This window comes from Cygnus olor, chromosome Z, assembly GCF_009769625.2.
Source record: "Cygnus olor isolate bCygOlo1 chromosome Z, bCygOlo1.pri.v2, whole genome shotgun sequence".
NCBI lineage: Eukaryota > Metazoa > Chordata > Aves > Anseriformes > Anatidae > Cygnus > Cygnus olor.
Window position 1 is genome coordinate 62,068,429 of NC_049198.1, and position 22,520 is coordinate 62,090,948.

The 22,520-nt window shown below is 37.7% G+C and overlaps 1 protein-coding gene across 2 annotated transcripts in view; it reads right to left on the reverse strand.

Moving 5' to 3' along the window:
* SNX24 (sorting nexin 24) overlaps positions 1–22,520 on the reverse strand; it is a 93,488-nt gene that overhangs the window by 15,921 nt on the left and 55,047 nt on the right. The window lies entirely within an intron of this gene.

Genomic DNA, 22,520 nt, shown 5'->3' on the forward strand with positions numbered 1-22,520 from the left:
ATTAGTTAAATGTCATCAAACAGAGGTTAGGAGAATACAGCCCATGGTGAGGTATATAGGGAAAAAAATATCAGTGTGATGGGCTTTAGGCTGACCATTTGTGACCACAGGAGTGAGATGCTGGGGACTACAATATGTCCCTCAAAAGGTAAGCTCACTACCCTGCAGCAATTAAAAAAGGCAAATTAAAAGATTATTAAAAAGTATTAGAAGAAAAAGTAGTGTTATTAACTATTAATACATAATATTGTTAGGAAAAAAAAGGAGGTACTTCTTCATGGGACAGGTAGTTATTTAAACCTTGTGCCACAGGATGTTGCAGATGCTGAAATTCTAGTATTTAACGAGAGACTAAACAATTTGATTGAAGAGAAATTCAACGAACTGAAAATGCATGGAAACAGTGTAATAAGGGGGAGGTGTCAAAGAATGTTCCCGTGTTCTCCCTCATGTATCTGCTTCTGACCACTGTCAAACGCAGGCTGCTCTCCCAGAGGAACCTGTGGTCTAGTCTGCTCCCTATACTACTTTATGCTACACCAGCTGAGTTACAGTCAAGTGTACTTGTCAGCAGTAGCGGATGGCCCTGTCAGAGAAGGAAGATGGAGCATGGCTGGTGGATAGCTCACTCTTCTACCTTCTTTCACTCAAAAACCACCGTTCAGGTGGTGGCAAGAGGCTGCTTCCACCTGCCAGTCCCCACCAGCAAATCCCCATGGTGAAAAGTAGTTTCTTGGCTTTTCGCACCCACAAACCCTCTGCCTCCTTCCTCTCCCAGTTTTAGAGAGGGTGCAGATTTGCTGAGGAGATACAGGAGCTCTGCTCTGCATTGCAGATCCTACATGAAGGCCATGGACAGAAGACCAAGTTGGAGGCTGATGCAGTGAGTGGACACTGTCCCCACTTGCAGGAAGTGAAGACGATGGGGTGATTTTGGAACAATAATCTAACACTTCTTTCTCCCTCTCTACTGTGAGTAGTTCTATTTCAGAAACGTGCACATTACTTAAAGATGTGAAAAGCCATATAACACTAGGGCAAAACAAAGATAAAACAGAAAGGAGTTAATGGAACACAACAAATGTTTTAAGAAATCTTAAAAGATCACCTTGAACCAAATGCTGCTTGCTTTGTTTTCCTCTATTATATACAAACTAAGAGAAATACATTTCTGAATGTGAAGTGAAAGTGAAGTGAATGCTATTTCAATTAACTAGAAGTTTTACATAGACAGGCTGTACAATATATTGAAAATAATTCATACTTTATTAAAAATACTTTGAAAGAAAATATAATTTTAGCTGCAGAGTAGCTGCAGTACCTGTAAGTATTTTCATGTTTAATTTCTAGACATAACAAAATACATCAAAATGTTTTTTTTTTCTCTTGTTAATATGTTTCATTTCTAAGGGGAGTTAAAAATTGTCACCAATTTCTGCACAGAATAGGTTTTCTTTTTTCCTATATTGACATATTTTCTATATACTACATTTACTACTCAATACTTACTAATAAGGAGGAAACCTATGAGCAAGTCAGAAAAAAGGCCGGAATTAAAAAATTAAGCCATACTTCGTTCTTCAGGGACAAATGCAACAGAATGATACCCCAGCAATCACAGACACAGAGGAGCAGCCCTGCAGCATGATTTTTTCTTAATCTCCCCATGAACACCCTGTGGATGAGCCCTATCTGAATGTGTTACAGACTATTCTGTTAAGATGCAGATGTTGGATTGGATCTTAGAGTTTTTTGGTCAGATAATGTGGTTTTGATCAAATAACACAGCTTTGAATGAACTGAAAAAGCCCAAAAAAACACTGAAACTCTTAAAGCCCCCCAAAAGACTTGAAATAGTATTATTCTTTGCTTTTTGCCTCATAAGAAACACCCCACCGCACTAACTCATAATATTGGCTTTGCTGGGAAAGGAGGTGGTTGATTAAAACTGATGGAGTTAGCTATGAAAACAAGTCTTGCACTCCACAAAACTGACAATTTCATGTAAATGTCGTCAAAAATCTAAAAATCACCAGAGGAAAAATCCCCCATTTAAACTGCTTGCACGAGGTGGCATAACAAAAATGCTATTCGACTCTAAGGTAACTTCTTATTTTGTCTCCCTGATATTTTCTTGTCACAGGTTTTGGGTCAGAGTAAACTCTTGAGAAATGATTCGACATTCCCTTTGAAACTAATTAGACTAAGCAGCAGGTACCCACTCCAAAGTCCAAACAAGAGAATGTAGAAAGCACAGGGAATTCACTGCACTTGGGGTTAATGAACTCATTGTGTCATTTTTGCAGAGGTAAAGAAGGGGTAACATAACTGACCAAATGCATTTATATATATATATATATATATATTTAGTTTTGAGAGTTGGTAGTCTTTTCAGCAGAAAATGTGGTGTTAAATAAGGACTCTAAGCTCTTTTGTTAGAGTTTGCAATGTTGGAAGAGTAACTGTAAGAAGAATGTTAAACTAAGTTTTAAAATATCAGATGCTTACATTAAATTTTAATCAGCTTGAAAAGAAAACACCATGTTGCATTTGCAAGACATTTACTCATCTTCAGCAGCAAACACAAGGCAAAAATCAGTTTTATCTTTTGCTGAATAATTAATACAACAATTTACTTTGATACCCTAATTCTGGAGCTAATGAAGTGGTTGCTTATACAAGAGCAAATAAGCACAAAGTAAATGTTGACCACTTATAAACTCAGAAATGAAAGAAAGAGAAAAACAGAAAAAAAAACTATAACAGAAGTCAGCACTAACAGCATGAATAGATATCACAGTAATATAATAACAATATATTTGTTTTAATTTGTGACAGCAACTCGGTTTCACTTAGAACCACTGTACACAGGAAATTCCATTTAAAAACACACAGCTTTTCCAGATCACATTGTTAACTTCTGTTTGTAATAATTCTTATGTTTAAAATATTTCCCTAGCCCCATCAGAGAGCAAGATACAATCAACGTACAACAATGAGGTAACTGCTATGCTGACAACGATAGTCATTGATTCAAAAACATGTTTTCTGAAAAAAAAAAAAAAAAACACCCTCATGAAAGTTTGTTCTCTTTGAAAAAAAATCTTAGAGTTTTCTAATCTGGGTGCAAACCAACAGGTTAAAGTGGAAGATTCAGGCAACATCTTCTTACCTCTTTATACTACAGAAGTATTCTGAAACAAATGGTCAAGATTTAGATACACCTAACCGTATGGACACTAGAAAAACAGCATTTCATAAATGACACAAGCAAGTTGGAATCCATGTCGGAGAACAACAGAAGCTTGAACAGATAAGGACAAGATCTTTTTAACAGCCACTAATAAGCTTATTGAAATTAAATTATTGGTAAATAACTAGCACTAATTATTCTGTGAGAATTTTTTTGTCAAGGGTCAAAACTGATTAATTATTTTCATTAAAAATGAAAGACAATGTAAATGACATGAATGATAGCAGGGCAGTCAGAACTGAGTAAATTATTTTATTTTCCCAAACACCATCAGAGCAGGTTGATGCTCAAGACTTCAAAAATGAACAGTAAACACTTCCAGCAGTAAGAGCCACTGCAGAACAGGCATGCAAGGAAGACTTTAATATATAGCAGTCATGTTCTCATAATATTTAACTGGTCCATCAAGAGGCTAAGTTTGTTAATCCTCATACTAACTCACTTGTGGATCTTGACAGCTGGGTTCCTTCTGTGTTGAAAGACTGGGGACTGCATCCCTGTTCTCAGCAGCACACACCATAGTACTCTTCCTGAAAAAAGCCTCTTAATTACACGCAATGTTTTGTTCCAGAACAACCATTCCTGTGCTCTATTTACTCTGTTTTATGAGTATATATCTGTATTTCATTAAAATCTGTCAAACATAGATCTTGCTTGTTAATACATTAGTGCCAAAATGCTGGATTAAAAACCCTTTCAAATAAACTTTCAGAAAAAACTCGTTTTGTCCCCATTCCCTATTTCTCCACCACCACCACCGTTACAGGAGAGATCTGACAACAAGTTATCAAATTCCTATCTTAGCTGTGAAATCTACTGTTCGCAGAATCAAGCCCAGCGTATTGCAGAGTGATTTTGTGTTGTGAGGGAGTCAACAGTCTTTACACAAGTAGGGTAAAACATATAAATAAAAATACACCAGCAAAGAAGTTAGGTGTAGATTTTATGACGCTAAGTTCTGCATGCTTTTTACAATTTTAGGTACTTGCTTGCTTGTGGATTCAATCTGCTGTGGGGTATAGCCCTTAGCAGAAATTAGTGTTATTAGAAGTGCTAGAAATAGAAAGTAACTCTCCCTTTTTCTGCAACCATGCAAACCTTGCTTTTTGTTTTTGTGGAGCTGCTAACAGAAGTTACAAGGTTTTCTGTTTTTTCTTATTCACTTCGCACCCCCTTAAGAAAAAACATGAAAAAGAAAAAAAGAAAAAAAAAGCCAAGGGAAAAAAAGCCAACAAAAAAAACCTGTCCCTCCTTTTTCACTCCCACCACCCTGGCAAAAAAAACCCTCACCTCTCTTTCAGTGAAATGAGCATGCCTTGTTACATGCTGCTCTGTAACTATAGGAGCAAATCAATAGCAGCTGAATGCCATCTGCTTCGGGCAGCAGAACAGCACCAAAAGTGTGAGCAATGCATCTTCCCTTATTGAAAGGTTATTTTATGCAAGTAAACAATTCATCGTCTTCTTGCACGCTTGATGCTCATTTACCACTTCTGATCAATAAAATATGCAAAACAACAAAAAAATTGAATCCTAAGAGTAGTTCTGATGCCACTGTGATAGTTAATCAATATCAGGTCTCTGTTCAGTAAGGCAGGCGGTAGGGTAACTCCTTTATTGTATGAACCCAGGAAAATGTGTGGAAATATGTCTTGTTGCCTCTAATATACAGTATGAGGGAGAAACACAACTTCTACCCGGCAAATTAAAAAAAAAAGAAAAAAAAGAAGAAGAATGAAACAGGAAGCACTATTTTAATTTTAATTTTTTGCCCTACTATGTAAAGGTTACTTATGTCAGCCTGCCTGATGATTTGTTGCAAAGAACCTGCTGTTATGCTGTTAATAGAGCTATACTATGATTAACATAGATATTTGGTTAAATCACAGCCATTGCAAGACATGCTTTGGACAGCAACACACTCTGCTTCCTTCTAAAGCTGCTCTGCCTTATTAAGTCTTGGTTTTCAATGTATTTATGTTTCAGGTGAACTCAGTTTTTCTGTTAAAAACAAACTGCTATGGGAATTTCTTTTGCACAGGGTTTCTTTTAGTCAGACCACAAACTGCCTTATTACATTAAGCCTCCTGACAATTGATTCAAGTAGAATACTTCTCTCCCAACAAAGAAAACGACATCATTTTTACACATATTGCAGAACAAACTCTCCAATTTAGACTGTTTCCTAAAAGAACATAAAGTACTTGAAATAACAGTTGTTACTCACAAAGGCTGTTCTCTAGTGAGCTATATACCCTAACATTAAAAAAATTAAGCACTCTTTCATTTGAACAGTAATTTTGCAGAATATGTCACAAAGGTAAAGCCACAAATTCAATTCCACGCTGCATGTTCAGATCGGCACTTATTATCACAAACAGGAAAGAGTAACGAAGAAAATGTGTATAGGAACACAATTATTCAAGTGCACAGTCTTTACTTACTTTTGCTTATTTCAACAGTAGGAAAGCTTGGGTACACTTCTATAAAAGAATATCTTGCTTCCATTTAAAAGAACAACTGAGTACAAATCTTAAAAACAAACACAACAACAAAAAAGCAAAAAATATTTTCTAGGTATTTTCAATGCAGACGCTTCCCAGTGCACTGGCCATTATTAAAATGAATCCAAACAACACTGCATAAAAATGAATTTATGACCAAAAATAAAGTATCAGTACCAAACAGTAACTTGCAGTCAAGCAGCATCACTTGTACACTGGAGAGAAAAAAATCACTTCCTCATTGTTCACTTCTCATAGCTCTTAAAAAACAAGACAACTGCATGAACATATCTGTAAACCAACTTATATAGAATTTTTAAGACAATTACTGGTAATTAATAAAGCACACATTCACACATATGAAAAAAGTCCTTCTAATCAACCAATGAAACTTATAAAATAAGATGCATTTGGCATTTGAGTTTATTTATACCTGTGAACAAGAGGATAATTTATAAGCAACACTACACTTTTTTTTTTCTTTTATAATCTTGTAAGAACCCAAACATTTAGTTTTAACAGACAGCTAACTCTCCTACATACAAGCTGTCCCTCCTACAAGCTTGGAACAAGCTCATTCTGCATGTCTTCTTCAAAAACACATATGAGTTTGTATGCACTCCAATATACAGTTTGATCACATTTATGGAAACCCAAACAATTCTGATCAAATTAATAATACAGAACATAGCAGTGAAAGTGCAGTAGCTTTGAGTCAATGACCCAACTAGCAGCAAGGGTATAATTTAAAGTCAGAAATTTCCAGTGCATGCACCGTTAGCCACAGTGAACCTGTTACTGCTCTAAAGGGAATTGTTTGCCTCTTATTAGATTTTCTACAGCACAGCCATAAGTGATAAATGTACTGCTGTACTCACTGTCAAGTTAATCAATGCTGCCAAAGTTTTGTTGACCTAACAGTAATCCATAAAGTGAGCGGCATTTTCTCTATCCCTATGACATCTCGGTCCTCAGTGGGGATACAAATCTTACAACAGCATCTTAAAAAAATGAAAAAAAAAAACAAAGCAAAGCAAAGGGTGGTGGGGGGGAGGTATTTCAAAAATTCTGTCTTTAAATTAACAGACTGAGAATTCCTTGTCTCTCTGAGAAATCGCTTAAAAATGAAGGCCTCACAATGTGTTGAGTTTGATGGTTAAAATATAAGCAAATGGATAACTTCACAGAGGAAAATGCCTTTTGTACTGAAAGGAAAGTAAAAAACCGCATCAGGATTCTTCCAAGGAAATAGTTGTGAACACGATTTACTTGTGACTATAGATTAGTGCACTGGTTCAAACACAGCACGGCGCAGCAATTCTGAAGACAGTAATGTGAAAACAATAATAAAAAATTGCCACCAATAAAACTTGTCTATTGCTGCATCTGGCTGTAATTCACAATCCATGTGAGGCATCACCACTGAAAAGAAGAAAAAGTCAGGAAACAATCCCTGGTAGAACAAGCTGCTCTATAAACAAACTGCTGCCATGCTCTCACAAGCAATTATAGACATATGAAATATGAATTGCCATTGATTTTTCTTCTAGAGGTCACTCTGTTCCATGTTTTACGCACTCTAGGCATTTATTTGGGTGGCAAACTGACAAGTTTTTACAGAATTAACGGAGCAATGTAATCCTTGCTCAATCACAGGTACTTCATTATGGTTCTGTTCCTTGACACTTGTCCCTCCCAAAACTCACCAGCAAGGGATTCCTTGATAAAGGTGAAGAACAGTGCAATTACTTGTGAAAAGAGACGATCCTAACTTGGTCAGTGAATGCTTATTTACCTCTTCTGTGCTGATGGAAGATGAGCAGCATCAGCAGAAGGTTGCATTTATCAGAGTGTAGCAACTCTACAGATAATGTTCTGATTTTGCTAAAGCTCTCCACATTCTTGCTATTGAAAGAGGGACGAGTTCTCCCAAAAGGAGAAATAAGATTGCAAGCGAGCCCCCTAACAGAAGTAACATAACTACCTGTATTTCTGTTAAAAATTCCCAGAACATTAACACAGTGTGAGGATGACAAGCTGTTCTCTATAAATCTCATGGTTTTGCTGTTATCTCTACATTTTGCAACTGCTTTAAGTTCCTCGACCAGCAACCAGAGGACTACTTAATTTTGGCCAGTAATTTTGGCCAATGAGTTGGAAACTGGGACTCATGAGCTCATGAATCACATATTCTGTATTTTCAGAAACTTTCTTTACGACTACTACTCATTTTTGGCCCAATTTTTTTGTTCTCTGTGTTTCCCATGCAAGAATAACTTGCAAGAAAGGCTGTGTTGCACCCTTCCTAGCGTTACTCTGTCCCTGTAGGTTCTTGCTTACCCTACAAGTAAGCCTTGGCATCTGAAGCTAAGGTTACACTGATATTTTAAATCACCTTTCCTACTGCCTCAATTAAAGGACAAAAGCATGCTAAAATACCATGGTACAGAGAGCTTAATTAGACTCTGGACTCCACGATAAGCAAATAAAAGTGGAGTATGCCATCAGTGTAAGTATGTCTGGAGAACTGGTGCCCAGAAATCAAAGTGGGATGTGGATACAGTATAAGAGTTCAGAGAGGGTTTATAGTAGAATTTATGTCTACGATTGTCTGCGGGACACAGAAGTGACTGCACTTGATCATTAGAAGACAACACTATGACTAATATTTAGACTGAATGAACCAGTCATGGGGACTGTCACAGAATCAAATTTACACAACTTTAATGTAATGTAATGAAATTAAATTAAAAAATGAAAAAAAAACCAACAACCCAGAAAAACTGGGTAGTGACGTGAAACCAAATGACTCTGATACACATACAAAAATGATAACCGCAAATACAATACAAGAAAAATAATTTAGATGTCTCCATCCACACATTAACGATCTTGTCTTCTCCACCCATCCACTACCACAGAAACTAAGTGGTTCAATGCTGGACTCCTCTTTGATTTCTTCAGTGAATATCACCCCTCTGTAAAAACTGGGCAAAAATAATTGCCCAAACTAGAGAAATTGGAATTATTTATTTATTTATTTATTTTTGTCCACTGTCAATCTGTTTTGAGATGCCAAGCCTGGCTGCTAGAACAGACTGAAATATTGTCTCTACTTTTACATGATTAAGACTGCTCCTTAGTATCTGCATTTGAGCACAATTGTTGAGAGCCACCTGCATCATTAGAGCACAAATTCATCATAAAACCCAGTAACCTTTATTTCTGATACTAAAAAAGACCCCAATATGCTGTGGTAACTTACTCTTCCAGTACACATCCTCATCATTCCAGTGTTTAAAGTTGGATCACTAACTAAGGTTGTATGATTAAACTTGCATGGCTCTGAATGCAAGTTAGTAATAAAGATATCTACTTGTAAAGCCAATAAACATCACTGCACAGCATATAAGTACAATGACCTTATTAAAAAAAAAAAAAAAACTGCTTTCTAATCATGAAGTTATATAACTGCTGCTGCTCAAAAGTATTAGCATGTATTGCTGCATGACCTTGGTTAAGAGTCCAAATACACAGAGGAACATTTGATGGGATAACATAGAGACAATTGCTAAAATGCTGATGGCTACAGGACTGTTGATTGTGAATTCTGTGCATAGACTTAGCTCCACTGCAGCTTTACTATGATGTCTTGTTGCTTAATAAGTGTTTTTAAAATGCTAAATTAGTAATCTTCACCCCTGAACCTCGTCTGAGAGCTGGATCCCATGCTGAAAAGCACACTTGGAAATCTGGATGTCCTGGCATCTGGGGAAACTGGGAGAGCTTTCACTCTTCTAAATTCCTCGTGCTTTTTTGGGGACATTCTAAGAATTTTGCAGAAACCAATGTTACAGCCAACTGCTTATAAATCCAGTTACTCAGAATAAAAAATACAACTGTGATCACTTAGTGACTTGCCAGAGAAGATATTAAAGAAAAATACTGGAAATATCTGGTTCAAGGCACTACGTCTGTTGCTGCATGCTAGTTATTACCAATACATGAGCTGATATGACACCACACTATCACAATTATGAATACTGTATTTTCCTAGTGATGATCATATTCCAGAAGTAATAACTAAAAAGAACCTAAAAAATGGAGGATGAACTCACCCAGTCTGCTACATGTAACTGGAGTGACATTTTCTCGGAATGTTTATCAGGAAAGTTACCATTGACCTTTTCATTTTCCTAGGATAGACATGCCCAGTGGGTTGCAACAGCATAAGAAATAAGATTTTTATCCAACCATTTTAAAACTGTAATTCCAGAAAAGCGGGCTCCAGCCACACAGCTGCTTTAAAGGCCATGGATGCACCCCTGAATCTGCTGGTCTGGGAGAGCAGTCTTACGAGCTCTGGCAGTTGGTATGTTTGTACTTATCAGTTTACATGAGTCATGCCAACATGAAGAGCAGTGATACCACTGATTAAGGCTAAGGTAGTTCTCTAAAACTGACCAAGGCTAAGGTAGTTCTCTAAAACTGTCTTGGAAATTAAGTCTGATTAGTGTGGAACAGACTATGTGTATAGCCCAACTCTTTCTTCTTGGTGGAATAAATCTGGGAGCATGTTACTCTAAAGCCTTACATACACAGCTAACACCATCAATTGAACCAACTTTCAATACTTTCTTTGAGCATACTAACACTCGAAGTCAATAAATTTATTTCTGAGATGACAGGGAAGCTCTCTTCACAAGCAGATGATTCTCAAAAATCAAAAGGCTGGCCCTTCAGTTGAACATCCAGGCAGCTCTCCTGCAGTTTATCATTAAAGGAAATATCCAGACCATGTGCAGAATGCAGCTTACAGCATGTGGGCCAATACAAACTGATGTGCAGAGATATCTGGAAGAAAGAGCCACCATTCAACACTGTGTAGGTATGCATCAGTAGGGAGACCCACCTGCATTACAGAGGAATCAAACTCTAACATTCTAGGCTTAAGACTCTACCAAACACAAGTGCTACTGGTTATTGACATTAACAAACCACACTTAGACATTCCCTTGTCTACCAGACAGTTACAAACACAAGTCTGGTAGCATAAGTAGGGCTTTCATGAGTTTTAAGTATAATTAGAATAAGTCCAGTGATCAGTTCTGAATTGTGGGATCTGTGATTTTCCTATGCCTTTATTTCTTGCACCACGTTGTAAGAGAAATGTATGTAGCAAATGTGTCAAATACAATTTGACACCTCATTAACAGAGGTCTTCAAAATAAATGGCAATTAATGCTTCTGCTGTGAGGAGAAGCAAGGCTAATTGCTGTATCAGATGAAATTTTCTTTTGTGTTCAGTGGTTACTCTCAACTCCATTTTGCTGCAACAGTGTTTCTTAGTGCTTTATTTGAAATTTGCATTCATTGATAACGTTGGTTTACTCTGACTTTTATACTGAGCTTTGAACTAATTGCTCTCAATTAATCTGTTCCACTCTTTGATAGCTTATTTATCAGATTGGGAAAGATAGATTTAATGGTCCTTGCTGGAAACAAGTTCTTTAATTGGAAATACCAGACTGTTTAGTTCACTTTGTGCTCTAGCAATTAAGGACAATTTGGAAAAGCGTTTTTCCCCCTACTATTGTCTCCTTGATTAGATTTCCAAAGAAGCAGACAAAACAAATGACAATACCACCTAGCAATATTGGTTCAAATAAAAGCCCGGCAGTCAAATTACTTACTATGAGAAATGTGAACCATCCCCATCAATTCCAATGCTGTGTTACATTCATTTTGCTGTATCTTTGCTTCCCATGTAGGTAAACGGCAACATTTCTTTCAAAATGCATAGCTCTATGCCTGCCTCTATACAATTACTCCTTTCCACAAATAAGCCAAATCAACAGAAGAAATTATTTTTCTTGATTAAGCTCCCACATTTCTCTTGGGATGAAACAAAACAAACAATTAATCTTTTCTTATTTGTTCTCAGAAGAACCTGCATCCCTTAAATGTACGATAACCAGGGTACCTGTGGCAGGCAGTCGGCAGCAATTAGGCTTGTGCTGAAAATGAATGGACTAGAGTCAGAATGCCTAATCTGCTGAGAGTTTCTACCAGAGGGCAAGGTTACACCAGGAAAATTCCCTTGCTGTGGAAATACTGTTAAAAATTACCACTTGACTTCAGAATAATTAACAAGGTTTGGGAATTTATATGAACTGAGTAATTGAAAAGAATTAGCAAGAGATATATGCATTAATCTTCACCAGTTACAACGTGCCTAATGAAATTAAGGTTCTACTTCTACTCCACACTTTGTTTCTGTAAACTTTTTCACCTACAGAAGAAAAAGTATATTAGATAAAGACAACAATAGTTATGAACAATTTTAAAAAAGAAACTGCATTGCAAACCTCAATTTCATATCAATATTTTTGATTTTTTTAAATGTAGAATTCATAGTATTTATCACAACTAGAAGTTCTATGAAAGTTTCTGGCATTAATGTCAATGGGAAAAATCTGTAACAGAATTATAAATTTAGCATTATTTCATAATGCAGATTTATTTGTACATGCACTTAAATTCAAGTCTGTTTCAGTCAAGATATTCTACAGTCAACAGCTTCAATAAAATGAGCTTTTTTACTCTTAACTAAATCCGTATTATATTCTGATTACAGAGATAATGAGCTGGTGAGAAGAAAAAATAAAGGCAAGCAATGCTGACGTGCGTGAAGATAGTGTTAGAAGAAGATAACAGGCATTTGTTATTCTGCCAGGCTACCCCTTGTCCCCCTTAGCTCACTCTGAAATCCTTCAACATGTCCTTCAAAGGAGATATGCAAGATACTATAAAAGACATGAAAAGACAACACATAAAACAGAATTTTATCTGAGGTAGGAGAGTGCATTTTACTGCAGGACCAAACCAGAACGCTCACTGATTACCGTCCCACAACCTAACTGAGGAATTCTAGTTGTGTCCTCCTCTGCTCACTTCTGCCAGACCAGTTCCTATCTCTTGTTTTCGTGCCCTTCTTGCAAAGATTTTTTTTTATTTTTTTTTGTGCCTATGCTCTTTCTATACAATATCCTTAAAACAGAAGCTCAAGAACTACTGCCCACTTAATTCAGTATATTTCCAGTAAAACCCTGCAGTTAGTTCTATAGGTGTGTATGTTTGTTTTTTCCTTCAGAGTGGTCTACACTGAATCGTAGAATCATTGAATGATTTTGGTTGGAAAAGACCCATAAGTCCAACCATCACCTAACATGACCGAATCCACCTCTAAACCATGTCCCTACGTGTCACACCCACGCATCTCTCAAACGCTTCCAGGGATGGCAACTCCACCACTTCCCTTTGCAGCCTGCTCCAGTGCCTAACCGCCCTTTCCATGAAGAAATTCTTCCTGATGACCAATCAAAACCTCCCCTGGCACAACCTGGGGATGTTTCCTTGTGCCCTATCACTTCTCACCTGAGAAAAGAGACTGACACCCTCCTCACTGCAGCCTTCCTTCAGGTAGCTGTAGAGAGCCATAAGGTCTCACCTCAGCCTCTTTTACTCAAGACTATCCAACCCCTGTTCTCTCAGCTGCTCTTCATATGTCTTGTTTTCCAGTCCCTTCACCAGATACAAACAATGTTAGATAAAAATTTGGAAGTTCTTGATTAAGCACACATCTTTTTGCGGGACTTAAAGACCCTTTTGATATTTCAGCATCTCCTTGTTGCAGCCTCACTTGACTCTACATGAAAGAGTAGGAATGGGAGTTAATCCTCTGTCTTTACCAGGCTCAGTAGACTCTTTGTGATATTGTGAATGTGGTGCCTCTGGCAGCCAAACTTCTCTAGAGAGATTGTCTGGATGGCAAATGGGAGCCTCAGTGCCTCTCATTGAGAAACTGCCAATTACTAACAACCTTTGTGATTTTCTGGTGGCACTGGTTCTAGCACAGGTGGTTGGTTGGACCAACTTTGTATGGTTGTCGTTTCCTGGGTCTTGATGATTACTCACACACTCTCCCTGTTCCAGCCCCAGAGCACCATATCTGTTGTTTAGGGGCACTTTTGAGTGCATGGGGAACACTCCTCCCTCTGCTCCAAGCAGAGACAAGGGTTCAGTCTCCCTTGTCTTGTCAGTCAAGTCCATCAGATCAGGGTTGGAAGCCAGCTTACCTTCCCCATGCAAGGACTTAAGGCAGGGCTGTTGCTTAGCCCATGCCAGTTCCCAATACCATCCTTCAATCTCTCACTCCAGTTCCTGGATCCTATGCTGGCTGCTGAGCTCCTCTTGCAAATTGCTCAAAAAGTTTGTCCATCTGGGCACACTTGAACCCACAACACTCACCTCTGCCTTCAGGCCCTAGGGGGACTTCCAGATTCTGGAGTTCCCTCCCTGAAACTGAAGGTCTGGGAAGCTCTTTCAGTTCTCATGAGGTCTGTTTGGGCCATGATAGAGACCATTTCTCACTCTATGTATAATATGCAATAACTACAATTTGATGTTCATCTTAATTTGGGTTATAGTGATACTATAGCATGATAATATACAGCACAGTGAAAAGAGAATGAACATTTAGACATGGTTTCTAAACCTGTAATGACTTCTAATATAAATTTTGCTTTTAACTGAGTAAAATTTACTTTGATCAGCTCTGACATGTAAGAGCAAAATGAGAGATAAATTCATGCAGCAGAGTTCTAGACAGAAAAAAAAACACTGCACCATCAACAACAAACAAATACAGATTACCGAAGGAAAAAATATGTACTTTTAAAACATAAATCAGGTAATTTTCCCAAGCATGTTTGAAAAAGCTTGGAACATTTCTGTAGGAAACACATTTGCAAGCAGAAAGTGTTATTAAAAAGCTCACCTTTAAATTATCTGCAAAATTATTTTGCTTTCCTCTTATTTTACACCTCTTCTTAGCCAATATGCAACTATGCATGTCAAGCACACTTCCTTAAAACCCACAGCCATCTAAAACCAGCTAAGTATCCGTACCACCAAAAAAACATGTATGCACAACAGAATCTTAAAAGAGCTGGTCTTAGCAATGATGGATTTAAGTTATTAACCGATCAAAAAAAGATGGATGGTGGTCTGCTTTTCTTAATCTACATCATCATCTAGATCTATTTAAAGATATGTGGTACACTAACAAACTTAGTTAAGGTTTCGATAAAATCAGTAGAATAATCTGCCCTGTTACATTGAGACTGTATCGATCAATAAAATCACTTGTACTAGGAAAGTACTGTTAAGTACTGACAATCCCAGCCATTAATATTATTTAACACTCTGCTCACAATCTTTAATAAGGACAAAGAAACATTTTGCCTTTTTATACTTTATACCATTGCTTTTATAGCTCCTTACAGGTAGAGTTCAACCTTGATTACTGCAGACTAAATGGCATTGGAGAAGCATGACACTGATTAATTTTGGATAATGGAGAGAATTTTCAATGTGATTAATGGATGGGGGTGATTCAACAGCCTCTGCAGCAGGACATCAGTTAAATCTTATTTCATTGTTTCCAACTTCTACTTGCAACTTTCTGAAACTAGATTCTTTCATCCCGGTGTATTCATCTGCTTTTAAAATAACACTGCTTTCCAGAAACAGCAATCAGGAAGATAAGTATCTGTTCTAGACTTGATAGGATTTTTTATTTTTATTTTTCTGCAAATAAGCCAATTTGCTGTTAAATTAGTTAGAAATAGATCCCAACAGAGAACGTGTACAAAGGTCAAAGGGAAGGATCACTTGTACAGAAAGCTTTGTGGTGGCTAATGAATGACACAAGGAAGTCAAAGTGAATTCTATGCAGCTCTTGCTCTCAGATATGGTGAATGGTTAAAGAGAAGTCTAGAGAGAAAAGGCCCACAGGTAAGGCACGCACAGAATAAGGTGGAGAAGAACAAAATTTGGCCCACATTTTGCACGGAAGCTTTAATGTTTAAAATTTCTTTCAGTGAGTTCACTTTTCATGAGTTTCATGAGTTCAATTTTAAATACAAAGCCAATTACCTCACATGTGTAAAGTAAATCATTTAATCCCAAAAGGCATTAGTCTTTTCCTCTTCATTATATCAGTATGATTCAACCATATCTTACCAACCATATGATTCAACATTTCTTTCTTTTAAGAATAGTGTTCGTGATACAGGCAGGGTTTAATTCATGAAAACACAGTGATGTTTCATCAAATTCAATAGCAAGCTGAAAAATAATGTGTTACCAAAGGTCCATTTAGCGCTGCATCCTGTTTCCAAAAACGGCTGTGATAAGTGGGTATCAAGAAAGAGTATAAATGACCAGGACTAACACATGAAATGTTTCCTTCGATACTTCAGCAGCCTCAAAAGTTATTTCTACAGACTTTCTATGCAAACGTGAACTCTTCTGTGAGCTTTTCCAGTGTTCCCTTGAAACAGTTTAGACTTTTGGCATTCAGCATACACTTTGGTAACAACACACAGGTATTCAGCAATAACTTAACTCTTGATACAGAGCACATTTCTGAGAATACAAAAGGACAATTATCATGAATATTAACATTGACAGAATAGATAAATGCCATAAACGAAGTATACAGAGTTAAAATTTGAATAGCTGAATGATCATTGAGTAGTTCTATGATCCTTCTGCCATTACCCTTACAGAATTAATCAGTAGCCAGTGATTTATTTTCATTGGGCAAAAGCAACAGAATGTCTCATAGAAGTGCACATACCACATACAGAGATCTCAGTATTTCTAAAAAGCTCCAACAGCACAGGTTCAAAGCCATCTACGTCTACAGACATTACCTTTCTTTCTTCTTTAATACTGATAATGCAAAGTCAAGAACTGTTTCAGTTATTAAACACTTACAGAATGCTTCTGATTCTAGTTTTCTATGTCAGTTTCAAGTAATCCACAAACCAAGACCCGCTTTCTTCATATGACAACCTAGCTTTTATTCTGCCTAGCAGAGCTCAGGCTGATTTTTATGTACTACTGTAAGACATTTTTTCCTCCACTTTATGAAGAGAAACCAGTGAAAAGTCCTGTGCATCATTAAAAGCTTGTGTTCCTCACTTTCACACATCTTCTGACCCTCCTCCAACCAAGACAGCTCTGAAGCAGTATTTCAGCTATAGTTATAGAGAAGTGTTATTTAGCTATTAAAAGGCAAAATTCTAGCCAAAGTACGCTGTGTAGCACTTGCAGACTGGTGTCAAGAGTCTAGACGACTTTTCTTAGAGAAGAGACCTCTCCAATCTTCTTGAGGATGGACAAGATTATAAGTGATGGGGTTCACATTCCTCCTTGTTAGAACAACAAGAGGCCAACAGAAATTGAATCAATTAAGCAGTGAGAAACTAATGAAACTCCCCACAAGGTGATGTAAAACTCCATTTCTCCAACACTGAAAGATCAAATCATCTAACTCCTCAGGATGATAGTGAAAAGGAGCAAAGACTGAGAAAGCTGAACCTTACTTACATTATGAAACACTGTATTAGATGAGCAACACTGCAACAGTTTCCAAATCATCAAAAAGGTCTTTTCAATACTTTAATTTCTTTTAGCTGAATCTAAAACTTTTATGAAGCAACAGCACAGAACTAGATCAACATAACTGAGGATATCTCAACAGCTTCAGAATACGAACAATTGAGATTGGTGACTAAAGTCAGAGATTTTTTTTTTGTTGTTGTTTTTTTTTTGTTTTTCCCCTGGGGCTAGAGGAGGTTATTTAATATTTTGAGATTTATAAATCTTTCATACCCATTGTCCAGCTAGAGAAGACTTTATTTATAGTTTATTTATTTTAACTTTACCACAATGAATTTAGTAACAATACTTACTGAAGTAATTAAAGAAAAGCATTATGGCCCATGAAGAAATGACATTTTAGGAAAAATACTCCATAAGGTAGATTTTTTTTCTGCAGTCATCCACCTCAGAAATATCTCATTTATCTTCATTTTTGCATACGCTATTGAACTGTTCCCCAAAACAGAGTAAAAAATGCAATATAATAATGAGTGATTTTCTCCTTTATATTTCTGATGAACTTACACATAAAGCAATTGGACATTATTCATCACTATAGCCACAGTTTTCCTAGCTCCACCCTGCTGTAAGCTAAGACAGTTAAGGAGGATAGGATTGTGTTCTACTTTTGAAAAGCAAAATCATAACAGATTCAGTTTTATTTATCTTCTTCAGGAAGGATTGGTAGTTAAAATATTTTTAAGAGAACTGCATTTTGAAGAATACTGAAATATAGGTCAAAGCGCTTCTCAGATCTCCAGATTATTTCCTTAAATGGAAAACAAATCTCTAGTCCAGTTTCATAAACTCCATAATTCATTTTGCAGATTTGGACTTCTGAAACTCTGGAATGTTGAAGTTCATCAAGTCTTCAAGTCTCACAGCCAAGCAGCACTTTAACCAATCTTATCTCCAGGAATCAGGACGGTTCTCTTATGAAGTTCAAGAGTAAATAAAAGGCAAGTACGTTTTCTTGACCTCAACTGAGAGAGAAATATTAGCTCTATGTACTATCTCTGGTTAGAAATGTATGTACATACAGACTGTACATACATACAGACTAGTTCAGAAGGTTTACAGCCTTCAGTTTTATAGTAGGTTCCTGTCAGTCACAAGAAGAATCTCCTCACGTCACCTAGACCCCAAGTTAGTATCCTCAAGCATATCACAAATATGGATCTTCTTCAAAATCTCCATCACCAAATCATTTCAGTGAAGACTACCAGCTACATATTCTCATGTTGAGGTGTGGGTACCACTTCACAGTGAATTCTGTTAACAATGTCTGTTATCTTGTTGGGCTGATGATATCAGCAAATGATGAGATTTCTTCTGCCCAAGGGGGTTAGAAAATATCTATTCCATTGAACTTTAAAAGGAAGGTGTGTCAAAGGGCAAGTCCCTAGGGCAGAGAGACTGGATGGCAATAACATCCAGTGTCAGCTTACTGGGACAAGGATATGATCTAACTCCAAATCAGTAGAGGGCAGGTGGTTAGATCAAATTCTTCCCCATTACCAATTTACTGGAAATAAGCTCCATAAAAACTGCTCCTCCCAGAGTACATCATACAAAATCTAATTGTAACAAATACCGATCAGATTGACAACACAGCTGCAGTTGCTTCAATATCCAATTAGATAAGGTCCCTAGGTGCTGCCCTTAGGAATCTCAACAATGTCTTCAATGTCTCCAAAATAAAAACCCAACTACTGGTGCAGTTGGCCCATCCAAAAGAGGACTTACTGAACTCATACACAAACAATGGTGTGCAAGAGGGAACATTTCAAGCAGTCTGTATTTCCTTTAAATACACTATCAAAGCATAACATATTTCTGTATTGCTTTGTGATAAGTGGTCACTCCAAGGTTATGGAGCAGATGAAAAATAAAAAATAAAAAATAAAACCACCCAGAAGCTACAATGCCAATTAGCAGTCTGTCCTATTATCTTCAACACTTACCTTTAACTACTGGTACATTCAAGCAAGCATTTCTTCAAACTATCAGCAGTCATGGACTTTTAATGAAAGTCCAATTGGCTGCCCCTCTCAAATTAGAGACTACATAACCAGCTACATGAAATTTATGTTCTATCTTTTCTCAATATCAAACTCTTCAGGAAATGTCTCAAGAGAAGACATATTAACGTCTGCATTTAGTTAAGTGCAAATCTTTGTGCAATCTAACAGTACTTTCAGAGAGATTTTTGTCAGCAATAATGTAATCCAATTATTTATTTTATAAATTTTAAATTTAAACAACTGGTTTCTAATCTCTGCTGTATTGCAAGCTACAAGCTCAGATGCCTATATAATTTACTGTCAAGTCAGAATTTATATCACATACTAACTGATTTGAGGTAACTGTGAGAATGTCCTTAGCTGATAACCAGCACAAGCTAGTTAGAGTTGGTTTAATCCTCTTTCACTGTCAGTAACATGCACTTTCTATTTTAGCAAAGACGAAACCAGCTCAACGTAAATCTTGTGTGCTGTAGGCTAAACTCATGCACACCGACGGTTATCACGGATCAGCAGAGGAGCACTTGCTTATTGCTTTGTACTAATTTGCTTGAATGTTTAGGGCCATGTTCACTTCACTTAGGGCCATTCACTTATCTTTGCATCTGTTTCCTCATTAACAGATTAAATATAATCCTTCCTTTCACTTGTCAGTCAGTTGATTGTTCTCAGCATTCACGAGGGCTTTGAATTATTATTATGCATATTGCTGAATTACTATACATACTCTTGAATAAATACAATAGTATTTACCAGTCAGTTGTTCCATAGTACTAAAAAGAAAAAAGTTGTAAATTCCAGGCAAGCTTGTAGAATATGAAAGCCACTTAAAATAATTGACATAAATCAATCTTTCAGGACTCCATGAAAATCAGACCATTATAATAAGTGCAAATCCTCACCTAGCTTTCAAAACCAAGGAAAACAAGACAGTTAATGAGTATTAGCTGACAATGGATGTTGTTAAATTTAAGAAAATAAACATTTGGACATCACAATCTAATAATATTTGGTTTATTCATGATGTTGCTATTCTTCACAAAAATCTACTGCTCTTCTGTCCATCTACTCCAAGAAAAAAAACAGCATACACTGAAAGGATTTAAAATGGAGGTTTCATCACGGAAAGATGTGGTGGTTTAATACTGTTAGGTAGCTAAGCACCACCAGGCCACTCTCTCACCACCCTTATTCAGATGGACAGGGGGAGAAAATATAACAGAAAAAGCTCATGGGTTGAGATAAGGACAGGGAGATAACTCACCAATTACCATCACAGGCAAAACAGACTCAAGGTAAGGAAGATTAATGTAATTTATGGCCAGTTAATAAAGGACTAGAGCAGTGAGAACTAAAAACACCTTCCCACCTTCAAACACTTCTCTATGTCCTCCCCCTGCCTGGCACAGAGGAATGGGGAATGGGAGCTGCAGTCAGTCCCTGACGCTTCGTCTCTGCCGCTCCTTCATGGTCACTCTCTGCCATTGCTCCACGTGGGGTCCCTCCCATGGGATGCCGTCCTTCCCAAACTGAGCCTGTGGGGGCTGCCCACAGGCAGCAGCTCTTCAAGAACTGCTCCCACATGGCTCCGTACAGGGTCCATCCATTCCTCAGGAGCAAACTGCTCCAGCACGGGTCCCCCATGGGTGGGCGGCAGCTCCCCCCAGGCACCCTGCTCCTGCGTGGGCTCCTCTCCACGGGCTGCAGCTCCGGCCCGGGGCCTGCTCCTGCGGGGGCTCTCCATGGGCCGCAGCCTCCTCCAGGCCACATCCGCCTGCTCCACCAGGGGCTCCTCCACGGGCTGCAGCGTGGAGATCTGCTCCATGTGGGACCCATGGGCTGCAGGGGACAGCCTGACCCACCAGGGGCCTCTCCACAGGCCGCAGGGGAACTGCTGCTGCATGCCTGGAGCACCTCCTGCCCTCCTGCTGCACTTACCTTGGGGGCTGCAGGGCTGCTTCTCACTCCTCTCCCTCTCCCAGCTGTACAGCAGTTTTTGTTTTTTCCCTCCCTTAACCCAGCTCTCTCAGAGGCCCACCCAGCATCGCTCACTGGCTCAGCTCTGGCCAGCAGCAGGTCCCTTTTGGAGCAGGTGGAGCTGGCTCTGCTCTGACATGGGGCAGCTGCTGGGCTCTGCTCACAGAGGTCACCCCTGCAAACCCTCCTGCCACCAAAACTTTGCCATGTAAACCCAATACAAAAGATCACAAAGAAGTAAGAGTGTAAATTTTCAACCTCAGACAATGAAATTCCTTGCTTTCTTTACTAGTTGATACAGACCATTTCAAATAGTCAAATTTCACCTCATTTTTATTCAGATTTCAATTATAGATTTATTATTTTAATTATTTTAATGATTTTAATTAATTAAACTATTTATTATTAATTATTTTAATTTGGTATGCACATTAATATGGTTGGCCTTGTTTTCATCAGCTGTCCACTTCAACCTTACCCTGTGTGTTCCTATGATAGCCACTAGCAACAGATGAGGGGAAAAGTCAATTAAATGTACAAGAATGTAGAAGAGCAAAAGTTGACTAACTCTTCCAGTAGAGGGAGATGTCCTTCTAAAGTTTATCAGCAATTAGAAGTGCTAAGCAATTTACCCCTGTATCTTTTTAACAAAATCAACTTCATAAGAGGAATGGGTACATGTGCCTTAGCAGTGGTGTTCTACAAAAGACAGCTTCATGAAAATAATAAAAAAAGCAAGTCATAGCAAATATCCACAAAAGAAAAACAAACTGATGATTGCGCAAGCTGTGCTGATAGCCACCAAAAACAGAAAGACCCTTTTCTTTTTCAAAATTAAACTCTCTCCAACAGCAATGTTTTCTCACCCACAACAATAAATTTTAGCTCCAGATTAATTAAAATTAATTTTTAGATGCCGATGGTACTATAAATCACGTGGAGCAGTAAGAAAAAAGGGATTATATGTTTCAATTTAGCAATTAATAACTAAATACTTAAATTAAAAAATAAAAATAAACTATGTTGCCTGAAACTCTTCCAACATCTCAGAATAAAATTTAAGTTGTATCTTCCTCCTTTCCAAACTTGTTTTTAAAAGTGTAATGTCAGAATTAGTACTCTCTTGCATCACACTGTAATTATTTCCTCCTCCTTAAGGAGTTTTCTCTTACAAACCTTCCTGAAAATCAGGCACGTTCCTGAGCAGTGCAGGTTAATGTCCATTTTCTTTGATGGCAGCTCACTGTA